The following is a 15,000-nucleotide window of genomic DNA, read 5'->3' on the forward strand; positions in this document are numbered from 1 at the left end:
ATGAGGGAGGTCCGGGTTGGGTCCCAGACATGCTGGGATCTGTTGCCTTGGCCAGGAGGGGTGGGAGAGGCAGATTCGCTGGGATCGGCCTTCCTGAACATGCTATGGAGTGAGAATTAACAAGGTGTATTGATTAGTCATGAACAAAACATTTAAACATTAGTCGACACAGCATGCATAGGTGTTCCAATTGACCCAGAACAATGGAATTGCAACAATGGCATGGCAAACAGAGCACATGCAGAAATGGAATGGCAGTCAGGATGGCAACAGCATGCCAGTTATATTTATGGCAACAGGCAAACAACAATGTTTATTCAACAAGGTATGTTATTATGCACACAGTTTTAAATTTAATAACCGAAATGGAAGGAAGGTCCCAACAGTAAGTTTTGGTAACAACATACCCATATTACATTTTGTGCAATTATTGGAGCAGATGAGTGGCATGGGAAAAGAATATAATTTCATTAACAACTGCATTCAGTGATACTTCTCAATACACTACTGTTCAATACTCTACAGTTCGCCGTCCCTTAACCTCTACCTGGGCCATGCAGCTACTACAGCACATGCACACCTGCACATATGTACACCTGGATTACTATTGGGCAAGGTATGACAACTCTATGAACATAAGTATAGGGGACTCATACCTGTCATACTTACTGGTACAAGTAACAATGTATTCCCTGTCCTGCTGTTCTGTAAGTGTGCTTTGGCATACTTGTACTGTGATGTTATCTGGGTGCAGCTTTCTTGGCAACAGGGGAAACTATCTGTGACAGTGTGACACATTAGAGGCTTGTATTGGCCAGACTGCATAGTGTGGATGGCTATCCTACTTCTATTTGTAGGACTAGGGCTGCTCAACAGAACATTTGTACACATTTCATACATATAACCATCATACTGCTTCTGCAAATATTTCTTTACCTGTAGATTAGTGTTTCTACCAATATTCAAGTTTACAGCTGTAGAAGTAAAAAGACATGTTAGTAGCAGTCCCAGGATTCGAACTCTGGTGTGTGGGTGCAAAAGGGAACTATAAACCTAATTCTTATCTGACTAAGCTACTAGGGAAGTGGTACCTGTTACTTGAGTTATTTCTGTCTAGTACATACTTTTCTACACACTACTATTTTTATCAAATGTCTTTTTATTTGTTATGCATAATAACTACAACAAAAATCAGAACAAAAAAACTGCTGATGTTACTGTTTACACAATAGGAGCAGATTATTAAACTAGACATTTGGACATTTAAATAATACAGACTTCAATTTAGAATCAAGTCAACGCACTCTAGTTTTGCAGTCTGCACCTCTTTGTGTCTCACATTTTCCTGTACATTCAGGACTACATACAGCTGAAATGCAAAGGTTAACACAAGGCAATGCTGACAGGAACACAGTACAAGACATTACTGAAGAAAATATTTACTTTTGCATTTTCTCAGTTATTTCATATCCACATTCTGAACTATGCAGACGAACAGTGCTACATCACTTCACCTCCATTACTGCATGCTGCAGCAGCTACACAATTGTACTTTTCAGATACAAGACAAATGAAAGACAGTTTGTGGTAGTCAGCTTTATTATGTTTCTGACATAACAACACTTTCTATAACTCAGAAATCCACAGTTAGTATTACTGCATGATCTGCAAAGGTGGACTGCTTCTCATTTGTAACTGTTACAATAGCCGTGACACAGTTTCTTAGCAGGTTCTTTCAGACAGCCTAATACATATCCTACTCTTTCTCTCCTCAGTTGTACATTGTTTGCTACAAAACTATATATTACACAGCAGATGGCACTACTGTGTTCTGACTCTGGCAGATTGACACATGCATTTATTCAGTATAGTTAGAGCACAATTATATATACAGATAGGCGTAACATTCGTCCAGTTTTCCCCAGACATGTCCTCTTTTTGTGCTCCTGTCCAGGTGTCCGGGCAGTTTTCAAAACTTCCGCGATTTGTCCGGTTTTTACAATCCCGACTCAGAATTTTAATCCACGCATGTGCGGAAGGTAAAAGAGCTCGCAAGAGTCACAAGAGTGGCGAGACTGTGTTTGTGTGGGGAGAAGCAGGACTGTATGTGTCAAAGAAGGACTGACTGAGTGAGGGAGGACCCACCACAGCCACAGGTCGTCGGAGACTGGAGTCGGACTCGAAGTGAGACTCTCACTGTGAGAGAGAAGAAGGTCGGGTTGAGAGATGGCACAAATAAAGGTATGTGTGATTGTGTGTGATCCGTATGTATGTGTTTGTCTAGTCTGAGAAAACACTTCAGGGATTGGGCTGGCCTGGCTGAGAATTTTTATTAAAAAATGGCTCAGGATCCGGACCGTGAGTCCTGCGGCTGCAAGATTCTTTTATTCTGACAAATCAAAGTCATTACTGTGACCCAAGAGAGCACTTTCTGGTAATGACTGTCACTTGCTTAATCACTCAGTCAGTAGGGAAGTGGAAACTGAGGGAATATAACCCAGGAAGTAGCCCATTAGATTAATCATAGCATTTAGTCCTCCATGCATGCTACCAGAGTTGTCCTCGATGGCCAAGAACTGCCATCTATCAAATTCTAATGGGGCATTATTGTAAAACTAATGATACAGACAGTATTAAAAGTTTGTATCCCAGATTGAAGGTCTAATTTCAGGCTAGCTTCTTAATCCTGTATGTTCGGAAAGTCATCATGCATGACAATGAAATCACTGCATTGCTCTCCCATACATTTAAGTGAAATGAATGCTAGATGTTCTACTAAATACTCTTGAGCCTTGCTCCATATACTTGTTGCTTTTTTAAATGGCAAAATTAGCAGGCCCTCCAAAAATATACTACAGAGTTTTTAATGATTAAACCAGATTTTCATACTCTTACAAAAGTAATGTAAACATGCAGATTGTAATGTTACAGGATTCCAAATTTGATTCATGCATTTAACTTTGTTTTTAGGAATGTGGCAGGCCTTGTGTTGGAAACTTAATTAGGGTTTCTATTTACTAATACCATTTGAGGGAAGGCTGTATTCCTCTAACCTAAATTTACACCGTGCAGTATTCATCTGTGGTTAATTGGCAAGTTATAACTGGGATATTTCTGTGCCATTGTCCCTCATCTGCTGTTGAGATGTGCACCTTGAAATCTTACCTCATGCTCATCTCTTAAACTTGCATGCATGAACCTTAAGAAAAATGCACAGAAATACTGCTTACTTTCAGAATGTGTGATCTTCACAGTAACAATATTTTATGAATGCAAGTTAAACTGGGGTATAAGTGGTTATTACACATCTACAGACTGTCTTTTAAGTTAAATGATGTAACACATCATTGTACATATTCTGTCAGTGCTATGTTTTCTTGAGGGCAGAGCAGTGAGAAATGTATTTTTTTTTACAAAACTTGTAAGATTTATATTTCTTTACTTAGTGGCAGGTTGCACTAAATGTGGGATGTAGATCAGCTGGTGTCAACACTGTCCATCTAACTGGCCTCTTTGCAATATCTTTTCCCAAACAAAGCTCTCTGTTATCACAAGTTAATTATCCTAGCCATTAAATTAGCTTTCTAGACCCAAAAATTCTAAAGGAACTCATTTAGTGACTGGTCTGCATAAATCACTTAATTTTATTCTCCTATTATGGTTCTGCTTTTTGTGGAGAAAGGAAGTGCAACAGATTAAAGGAGTCAAAAAAAATATTAACTATTTGACCTTGTTTTGCAGAGGTAGATTGCAGACTTGTGACAGGGTAGTACGTGCTTTGCATTTCATGCATTCAAATTTCTTGTTGTAAGAGGTTGAGAAGTATGCAAAGAAGTACAAATGGCAAACTGTTTAGCTTAAACTAATTTTTACCATGATAATATTTATTAGCTTCTAGGCCTTAGAATGGATTTTATTATATCATAATAAACATGGTAAATACTAATTTCTGTAGTTTTGTAAACAGCTCAGAGTATCTCAGCAGCATTTTGTTCAGCTAACTTTGAGCTTTCTTATGATGTAAGCAGTTCTGTCTGCTTAACATTTAGCATCTCTTTAGCTCCACAACATAGAGGTCAGTTTTGTCATTCCTCCTGTAAGCATTGAGATAAGTTGCTTCATTAGCTTGTGTGCAGCAATTTTGCAATTATTAATGTCAATATGCAAAGAGAATATTAGATGCCTGGAGACATCACAAGAATGATCATAAAGAAACAACAAGAGGTATATCTAAGCTTTAGCATGACAGTTTAAATTATTATGTATGAGCAAATATATATATATATATATATATATATATATATATATATATATATATATCCATGTATATATTCATAAGGAGAGTGGCAGTTTAGTGCAGATGATGAAAGTCATCACTTACTAGCAGGTTTCAGGTGGATGTGTGAGTGTGATTGCATTTTTATTATTATTAATATTTTTTTTTGGCGGGGGTGGATTGTTCAGAATGTTTGCCTTGTGGTAATGGACCTTTTACTTCTATGACATTTATTTGAGGTGCAGACTTTGTTCATTGCAGTAAGAAAACAGTACTGACAGAATTGTCATTCTTTTGTGATATTTGTTAATGATTTGTGGTTAGATTACTTATTTTACTTGTTTTGTATGTCTGCATCATATCAGTTTTTGCAGTTCTTATCTCTTGTGAGTATTAAATTACATTGTACTGAATCTACAGGACAGCAGAAGGAGACAACTCACTCCTGTCTGATCTGTCATCTGCCTTAGAAGTGCTGTTATGATGGTGGTATCCTTTCCATCTTTACTTCCCCCCTTACTGTTTCTCTTCCTTTCTGTGCCCTGTTGAATGACTGTGGATTCCATGTCTGCCACCCATTCTGCGAGTATTTGCTTCTATTGTTCAGAAAATGGCATGCAGAGAATATTGTTTTACATAACTAGATAACGTATAAGCCTTAGGTATTGAAATGCATATTACAGTATTTATTTGTAACAAAGGAGAGGATTACAGTATTTTCAGAAGCTCATTACATTTGTTATAGACGGTAAACTGAACAGAATGTCAATCTATCACTTGTGGTCCATAACTTGTGCAGTAATCCTTTAAGCTTCAGATTGTTTCTTGTTTGCTTTTCATTTTTTTTACTTTGATCATGTTTTTCCCATGAAAGTAGTTGTTGTCAGGCAGCAGGTCTTTTTTGGATAAGAAACGTTTTTCCAAGTGGGATAACAATGTAGCTATTTTTCATAATAAGTTAAAATGGTGGATTGACAGTTTTTTTGTTGGCATCTGATTATCATTTTCGATAATTTGATATAGCCGCAGTAGCCGCACAAGTACATTGTTGTTATAATTCTTGGTTATTTTTGTTCCTGTCTGTCACTAATTTCGGAAGTAGTGTAGCACAGCACATTGTCTCAACTTCACAGAATTTCTTAGAATGTCCATTTTTTCTCATTTGTGGTTTGTTCCTCATAAAGTTTCTTATTTTCTGGCAAAACTTTGAGGATTGAAGTCCTTAAATAATGCTAGAGACTTGTTATATGCTTCATCATCTCCTTCAGAACTTTTATACTAATACAAAATTGCTAGAAAAACATGTTTTATAAGTTTACACAAGCATTATTTAATATCTGACCTGATTTTTGAGCCTTTGTTTCCCCTTTCTTTTTTTCTGTTATCATTAGTGAAAGTGAATGGCATAGTAAGCTTGAAGACTTGAAATTTAACAAAGTTTAGCTCATGAAAATGCCAAAACGTCGTTGTTCATTTACGGATGCAATGAAGGCCAAGTACCCGTATTTTCGTGCAGGCAGATATGAATGGGAAGCAGAATGCATGACATGTGGTGGCGGAACTTTAATTTCTGTTGCAAATAAGGTTGCACTTGATTTGAATGCACACATAAGTACCCCGAAGCATGTTAAAATGTTCGAGGAGAAAGTTCATCCTCAAAAATCACCAATTTTTTTGTAACACCTGGTTCAAAAATTGATGAATCAGTGTCAGCGGCTGAAGGAACTCTGTCGTTTCATGCCGTTAAGCATCATCACAGTTATAGGTCGATGAAATGCAGTTGTGGCATGTTAAAAACAATATTACCCGACTCTGACATTGCATGAAGAGTTTTGCGCGCCTGGACTAAAACAGAAGAATTGTCAACTCTGTCCTGGCTCCACATTCTGTCAACTTGGTGTAGAAAGCACTTAACCATATACATTACTGTGGAGTCGCAACGGATGGTAGCAATCATGGTTCTCTGAAGTTATTTCTGATCCTCTTGCAGTATTTTGACTGGAAAAAAGGTGGCATACAGTCGAAACTTGTTGATGTTCACAGCACCCCTAATGAAACTGCAGATACAATTTCCAGATGCATTAAGGACACTTTAGACAAGCACCACTTATTTCAGAAATGTATTGCCTTTGCGGGAGATAACTGCAATACTAATTTTGGCGGTGTCAGGCGTGGAGCTGATGGCTCTAATGTCTTTTCTAATTTGAAGAGGATGAAAAAGAGTGGAACGTTAGTTGCAGTTGGCTGTCCAGCACATGTACTAAACAACTGCGTGCAGCATGGCACTGACACACTTAATGGTGACATTGAGTCGATACTTCTCAAAATTTACAACAACTTTTCAATTTACACCATTCAAACTGAACAACTGAAAGACTATTGTGAATTTGTTGAGGTGGAGTATTGTCAGCTGCTTTACCACAGCAAAACTAGATGGTTGTCATTATTTCCAGGCATTCAGCGGCTGTTGCAGATGTTTCCTGCTTTAAAGTCTTTTTTCTTGTCTCAAAAAAATCTGCCTATTCTAATACGAAAGTTCTTTGAAAATGATATGGGTGAAGTTTACCTTTGGCATGTGCATTCACTGATGAGTGTATTTCATTCGCACATTGAAGAAATTGAACGTGAAAACAACTCGTTGCTGGAGGTTATACACTGCCTGAAATCTGTTCACACTGTTCTCACATGTCGTGTGCAAGAGGGGTTCATGTCAATTAAGGTGAAAGAACTGTTAACGAAGTTGCGTAAAGATGGATTAGAAGACTGTTGTGATGCTTTCTGTACACAAGTGTCCACAATGTATAGAACATGTCTAGAGTATCTGGAAATGTGGACAGAACCAGTGGAGGAGTTCAGTAGATTTGCATGGATGACATTAATTGAAATTCCAAGTTGGAATGAAGTTGAACAAACTGTGTTATATAAACCAACGAAAAGAAAAAACTCCGTACTGCTAAAATACAAAACAAGTCTGCTTAGGCAAACAGCAAACAGCAACTCGGCACTTTATTACTTTAAATACTAAAATATTACAAACGTTTTTCGTTTAAACCAATGTTTAAACTTCTTCAGAAATTGTCAAACACCGGTTTACTTTAATGCATTCACTTATATAGGAAACAGTTAGCCCGTCCCCGCCAAAATTCAAACCGATAAAAAATCTTTAAAGCCACAGTTCTTATTTTCATGTGTGACTTTTACATTACACATAAAAACTATTTAAATAACATTTTAATAATCTGTTTTAATTTAATTTAAAATGTATTTCCTGGGTTGAATAATAAATTTGTTTCACTATATACGTTAATAACGTTAATTTTAAAATGAGAACAAATAACAATAAAAATGAGTGTCATTCGTATTACGAACTTATTCTTACTAGCTAAAACGACATCCTGACTATTCATTTTGGAATAATTCATTTAAAATAATTCATTTTAACAATAATAATATTATTATTAATAAAACATTAAATATGTACAGCGTATTGAACAAAGCAATCACTAATAAAGGACTATTGTGAACAATTCATATTAAATATTAAAAATAAGCATTTCTTTTGTATTTTTTATTTATATATATATATGAAAAATGTATGCTTTATGCATAAATTCATCAACTGAGTCATGAACTGATCAATGTTGTACCTGTTTCTACATTGGAAAGACGGAGCGGAGACTAAGAGATAGGGTGTATGAGCATGTAAGAAGCATTAATTTACAAAAAGAAGATAATGCTCTGTCAAGACATGTTATGGAATACCCCAATCATAAATTTTGCTTTAGTGTTATTTTTCAACTTAAGCAAGACATGAGAGGGGGTCCATTCAATTTACTTTTAGAGAAAAGTGAACTGTTATGGCAAGTTAAATTAAATGCGTTCACCTACCCAGGTCTGAATGAAAAATGTTCGATAAGTAGTTTGTTAAAATTAAGAAGTTTAGAAAGATAATTAATTATACATAATAACAATTTTTATAAAATATAAAATAAAAAAATAGACAATAATATTTTTTTATAATTTTTCACATTTATATATTTTTTCATATATTCATATATTTGCTCATAATATTATATATAATACCAACATTTGAAGCGTTGCATAAAATGAACAACTCTGTGATAGAATGCTTATTTCATGTCATGTTAATTAAATTTAGATAGTTACTGACATATAAGACATTCTATTTTATTAATGTACATTTATGTGATTAGTAGGATTGAATTCTGGCCATAAATACATTTATATAATTGATAATTAAATACCAGGTAATATTCAATCCTATTGATCAGTTCATGACTCAGTTGATGAATTTATGCATAAAGCATACATTTTTTCATATATATATATATATATATATATATATATATATATATATATAAATAAAAAATACAAAAGAAATGCTTATTTTTAATATTTAAACTGTGTTATATCTCAGAGAAAAGGGCGTGCATGTTGACAATTCCAAATATTTTGATCAGTTTTGCAATTTGAAGAAATTTGTTGAGGCTAATCTTAACGAGGAAGTCTTCAAAGAGATTCTGACTCACGAGAGATGGGTGAAATACTTCAACAGTTGCAAGAACGAGGAATGTTTATCAGAAATTATTGTGATCGCGGAGTTTTTCTTTGCAATTCCAGCACATAACGCAAACGCTGAACGGGTATTTTCACTGATGCAAAGCCAGTGGACAAAGGAAAGGAACAAGTTGTCGGTTGAATAAATAAAAGGAATTCTGATCGTGCAGCATAATTTTAAACATATGTCATGCAAAGATTTTCACGCATACCTCTGCACCCAGCCGAATTTACTGAAAGCAATTAGTTCTTCCGAAAAATATGCTTGGGCTAAAGCACAGGCTCAGTCAGACTTGTCAAATTTTTCGGGGAACCAAGAAGCATAAGGTAAGGATCTTGATTTCTGCAACATAAGCTAACTTGTTAATTAAATATTAAAGTTATATATTATAAGTTGTTTTGATTTTAATGAATAAATAATTGACGTTAAGTGGCAACAGTTATGTTAGGATTGTTATTTAAACTTAATGCTTCCCTCTTGTAATTGAGATCTGAGGAAGCATGGTTTTCCATGTGAAAGCGCTCATCTGTCTGTTTTACTGTCTGATATTAAACTGGATTTTGCAATTTTTACCATCGTGGTGGTCCTTCCTTGCTTGCTTTGTGGTACTGTTAATTAAATATATTACATATAAAATAATGCATTATATATACCTTCTCTATTCTTCACACCGAATCGTTGTTTGTATTTGTAATTTGTTGCATGGCCAGAGGTGCCGAAGGCAGAAGCTATTTTTATGGTTGAAAGACTGTGTAACTATTGTTATTTAACAGAAGAAGGTCTGCTGTGCAATCAAAAATCACCAACCACCTGGAGCTAATCGTCTTTAATGTGGGACTGCAATGTTCTGCATTAAAGATTAAAGACCTTAAGACCTTATTTTTTTTTTTTTTTTGGTCTTCACCTAGTGTGAAAGACCTTTTGTCCCGACAAAGAATCTATCGCCCTCTTTTTTGTATAACCAAATATGGTAACCCTATATACAGACAGTACTACCTTTACTATTTCTGATTTACAACAGCAGATGTTACAAATATTTCTGTACTCACCAAACTCTTGGTGCACTTGGACCAGGCACTGTGCATGGGCATCAATGTTCACAGCCCTCTCATCAGCAGCTGTATGGGGAAAGAACACACATTAAGCACACCTGTACAGTAACATATACAATTTTTAAATAATTATTTACAAATACACAGACTGGATACTTAAAAACTTCTTGGATGTCCTCCGCTCATGCCTCTTGAATCCACTGGGCCAAGAGCTCACCCCTACTATGCTTTTGGTCATCATAGTGATGATGCATCTGCTCACCAGTTTGGGGAATGCCAGTGGCACTGGTGAGATTGTGTGCCAGATGGTCCCAGGCCTCCACTTTGTACTGGAAGCCCTGGTACTGGCCCTGCAGCAGTCTTAGCTTCATGGTCTTTGATAACCATGACCCTGGATGCCTGGATGCCCCAGCATTGCACCCGAAAGCAAACACCCTCTCCTACACCTGACATTGTTGCTGCCCTGATCAGACTCAAAGAGATATGGCTGTATTTTCACCTGTGCAGTTTAAATAAGGCCATTTTCCCACACTTTTCCATGAATGGCCGATTTTCAAATATGCCAAAATATGCTTAGCTCCATGCAGATCTGCTTAGCAAGGCTTAAACCAGCTAAGCAAAGCTTATAGTTGCTAAGGATTGCTTAGATTTTCATGCAGAGCTGTGGCAGGCTTAGTTGGCTGCAAACAATTGTTTAAAGAAAAATAGAAACATTTTTTTACATTTCCATATGGCATTTTCCCAGCCCTATACTACCATACATGAGGCATATGACTTACAAATATAATTCCAATTCATAAAAATTAACTTACAACTACTTTCATACATTTGCCCAGTGCTAAGATTTGAACTGTACATGTTTTGCATACTAAATTGGAGCTCTAACCAATATGCTACATCAACCACAAGGTCTTCTATTTGACTTTCAAACAGCATTTAAGCTGGGCTAAGCAAAGTGCCGCAGCACACAAACCCACTGCTCTCTGCTTAAACTGTCTTTTTTATTGTAAAAAAAATAAAAAGAAATATTAAATTATTACATATATTTATCAGCAGGTTGCATGCATGTGGGGCTGGGTTCTGGCCATTCAGGGGACAGTCATGCACTGTGCGGGCTACTTCTTACAGATTGTGTGCTTTTTTTTTCTTATTTCAGTGTTCACGGACACTGACATACTCAGTTTTATATTTCAGTGTCTGCTGACACTGAAATAATGCATAATATGCATATGCATAGTGCTACTTCCTTGTTTGAAAGTGCCGCACAGCACTTTCTGAGTGCAGGGGGCATGCTTAAGTGTCCATGCAGGACTTATACACACTCCCTGCATTCATACACGGATCTTGTAGGTGTAGGAATACAGCAGTGAGCCCTTATTAATATGTAGGGCGCACTGCTGCTGTATTCCTACATGAAATAGTCCATGTAAGAATAGACTATTATTGCACGGACTGTTCATGAATCCGGGGGTATAACCAAACTAACTCATTGATGAAATCTATCAGCAGGAAGTTTACCAATATTTACTAGTCTTAAAATGTCAGTGTAGTTACACAATCCAAAGAATTCATAAATGAGTAGGACTGGCAAAAGCATTACGCAATGTGATCAGTTATTTTTTAAACTTCCTGTGTTTCATTGAATGGAGCTAGATATGTACCTAAACTAAGTAACATTTATTTTAAAAGTATATCTAGCCACTTTATGCCCATTCCAACCTCTGGCTCTAAACACACCTGTAAACCCCTATTGCCATGTTCTGTGTCTTCTGTAGTCACTGTTTTCCCAGCTAACATTAGACTAGACTAGGCATGTTCAGCTATATGGCATAACAATACCTAAAAGCTAACCAAACAATGGACATGGCATTCAGTGCTAGCTGAACTACCACTGTTGAACATTTTCAGTAAATACCAGTATATCCAGATCTGATAAGCACTGAGACCTCCAAAGAAAACAACTTGACCTGTTCCGGCACCTAAACATTGAAATAGATAACACCAAATCTTGGGTCTAAGTAATAGATTTCACTTGTGTAACTTACACAATTTTTTACAATATACAAATGAGCACCATCAGATATCAACACAATTGACACTTTTGAAACCAACGTCTCAGAAGAGATAGAACTGAGTAACCCCGTAGTTAGGAATAGTATTGGACCACAAAGGGAGCAAAATTGTTTGAGATTCGTGACTACATTCTCTTTAGATTATAAAGCCCTGATCACAATACTAGGCAAAAACTGGCAGTTGTTACTGTCCGATAGGGATATACAAGGAAAGTTGGGAGACAAACCGCTGGTCACCTGGAAAAAAGGAAGGAACCTAAAAAAAACTTACTGAAAGTAGTAACAGCACTTTTAGAGGCACCCCAGGGACATTTAAATGTGAGGCATGTAACCAGTGTCGACACATTGCTACAGGGTCAAAATTCATTATTAGGGGGCGAGACTATTTCCTGAAGAACAAATTTAACTGTAACTCCAAAGCCTTAGTCTATGTAACATTATGTCAGTGCTGCCCTAGTTTTTACGTAGGCAAGACTGACCATAAGTTTAAGGAGAGGATCTGCAAACATGTTTATTACATTAACAAAAGGAAAATGGAGAGCCCACTAGCTAGACACTGCATTGAAAACCCTAACCACAGTTTCAAATTTAAGGCCATTGACTCAATTGAGATGCTTAGTAGAGGAGAGGTGTCTACACTTATGTTGGAGAAATTGGAACTTCTGTGGCAGCTTAGACTCAATGCATGCTTTCCACCAGGCTTGAATGAAATTACTTCTATTCTATGTGTGCTAAAACTAAAGAGCCTTAAGAGATAGTAGCTGCACACACATCATTTTTGTTGGATGGTTAAATAATAGATGCTCATTAGCCCTAGGGAGGTTACAATTGCTAAGTTACACCCACCATTTATAGGTTAAAAGAAACATTACACAACACAGTTTTTTATGAAAAGATTACTACTTCCATGGTCCCTGAACATTAGTTATAAGTAAAGTGAACTAACTACGATTTTAATTAATACTATTTAATTTATTGTATGTTCCGTTATAAGACAACAGAACTTTGTTTTTTTTATAAAACTAAGACACTCATTTTACCTAATGAATTAACAAAAAACAAACTGTTTTAGACTTCAGTATTTTAGGATTACACCTTTAAATTATGTGACTGTGCTTAATTGGCTTAATTGTATTAACAAGTATGAGTCACTAGGACAGTACTTAAATTTGTTTTTTCTTTCTGAGCACTATTGTCTGAAGAAGTTAGGAGAAGTGTTTCTTAATGAAAAACGCTTTACACTTTGTGACTTGGATTCTGTGCAGCCAGATAATTTTTAACTTTTTATTGCTTGGCAGTTACTGGAGTGTGCACAGGACTACTGATTGCTGTAAGCTTGTTTTACTCAGCTATTAAACCTTGTTGGACTTTGCAGTGTACGCTCATCTTGTCTTGTTATTAGTTATTAGGTATTAGTTTTTGGACGTGTTTATAATGACGACAGGACAGACATTGGAGGATCTTATCAGACTTGCATAAACCCAAATCCTTTTCAGTTCTTTAGTCTATCTAGTGTCCAAGACTTGAACTCAAGTTGAAGGGACATAATACACACACACCCCGGGATTCATGAAGCTCGGAGCAAGAATGGCATTAGGCTTGCGCCGACCGTGAGGCGTAGAGATGGCGCAGTAGCGCCATATGCATATTAATGAAGGTGCACTGCCGCCACATCCATGTGCATAGGAAACATGCGCGAGTACATGGGGCATGTTCAAGCGCCGCACGGAGGCGTGGACATGGCTGTTTACGTGCAACCTAAAATGCAGAATAGTACAGCCTGCCTCTAATAGTAATCACACCTGTCAGTGTCCGTGGATACTAAAACATATGCAAAGCATGCAAAACAGTTTTGTGAACACAAAAATAAGAAGCAAACACAAATGCACGTAGCTGAATATTGAGTCCCCATCCCTCGAACAAATGACATTTAAAACCCCGTGCCCGTATTCCATTGTAGTGTTGATAGTTATACCAAGTGGAAGCGAAATGCATCATGTTAGTGCGCCACCAATAGCTAAGTCTAGCCCAATGGTCATGGTTACCAACTGTCCCACATTGTGAGGGACAGTCCCCCTTTGGGCAGTTGTGTCCATACCAAAACCATTATAAATGTAAAATATCCTGCGATAGTAAGACATAATTATGTCCCACATCTTCTGTAATAGTCACATACAATAGTTATTTCTGTATGTAAAATACCTACATGTTACAAGAAACAGAATAAGCAAGTAAATGAAACAGAAGAAGCAGCTAAACTGCTACAACAATAAGCTTACATTTAGGCATAAAACAAAAGTACTATCTGTTGTACTGACCGTGGGTATGTGTTGGCCTGAAAAATCTGGTGTGTCCCAAATATATCCCATCCTGGCCATATGAAAAGGTGGCAACCCTACCAATGATCAGAGCATTCGCACAATAACTGGCCAGCCTCTTAATCCCCCCTAAAACCAGTGACCTTTGGAGGAAAGGTGGTGAATTACACTGAAAGAATAATGGCAATAATTAAGAGTAATAGACGTCTTTTACTTCAGAAAATAAGTATTAATACATATCCTCTGATTTTGTCAACATTTCAAGTTAATAGTACTAATATTTTAAAAGTATCTGTGATTGTCCCTGATTTGTCCTTGCCTTGTCCCTGTTACTGTTGAAATTAATCCCTGAGTAGTTGAGAGGTCCATACACATATGTACACCAACCGTCACATTTGTTGCCAGTACTGTTGAATACCTGTAGTGAAGTCATATATCCTAGCTACCATCCATGCGGAATGTACCACGGATGGTGTAGTGGTCAAACCGGTAACTAAGGTGTGTCTGTTTCTGGGTCCAAACCATGCAAGGGCCGCTAATTTTATGTAATGCCCAGTATAATGTCCGTCAGATATAGGGAGGTAAAGCCACGTACAAGCAGATGTAAGCGGGGATGCGTGATGGACATTCAACAGTATGGGAAATGTAAATAGGTATGTAGGTGTATATTTATGTGTATGTACAGACATATATATATATATAT

The sequence above is a fragment of the Protopterus annectens genome, chromosome 1.part2 (assembly GCF_019279795.1).
Source record: "Protopterus annectens isolate FY-2018-M chromosome 1.part2, PAN1.0, whole genome shotgun sequence".
NCBI classification, from domain to species: Eukaryota; Metazoa; Chordata; order Ceratodontiformes; family Protopteridae; genus Protopterus; species Protopterus annectens.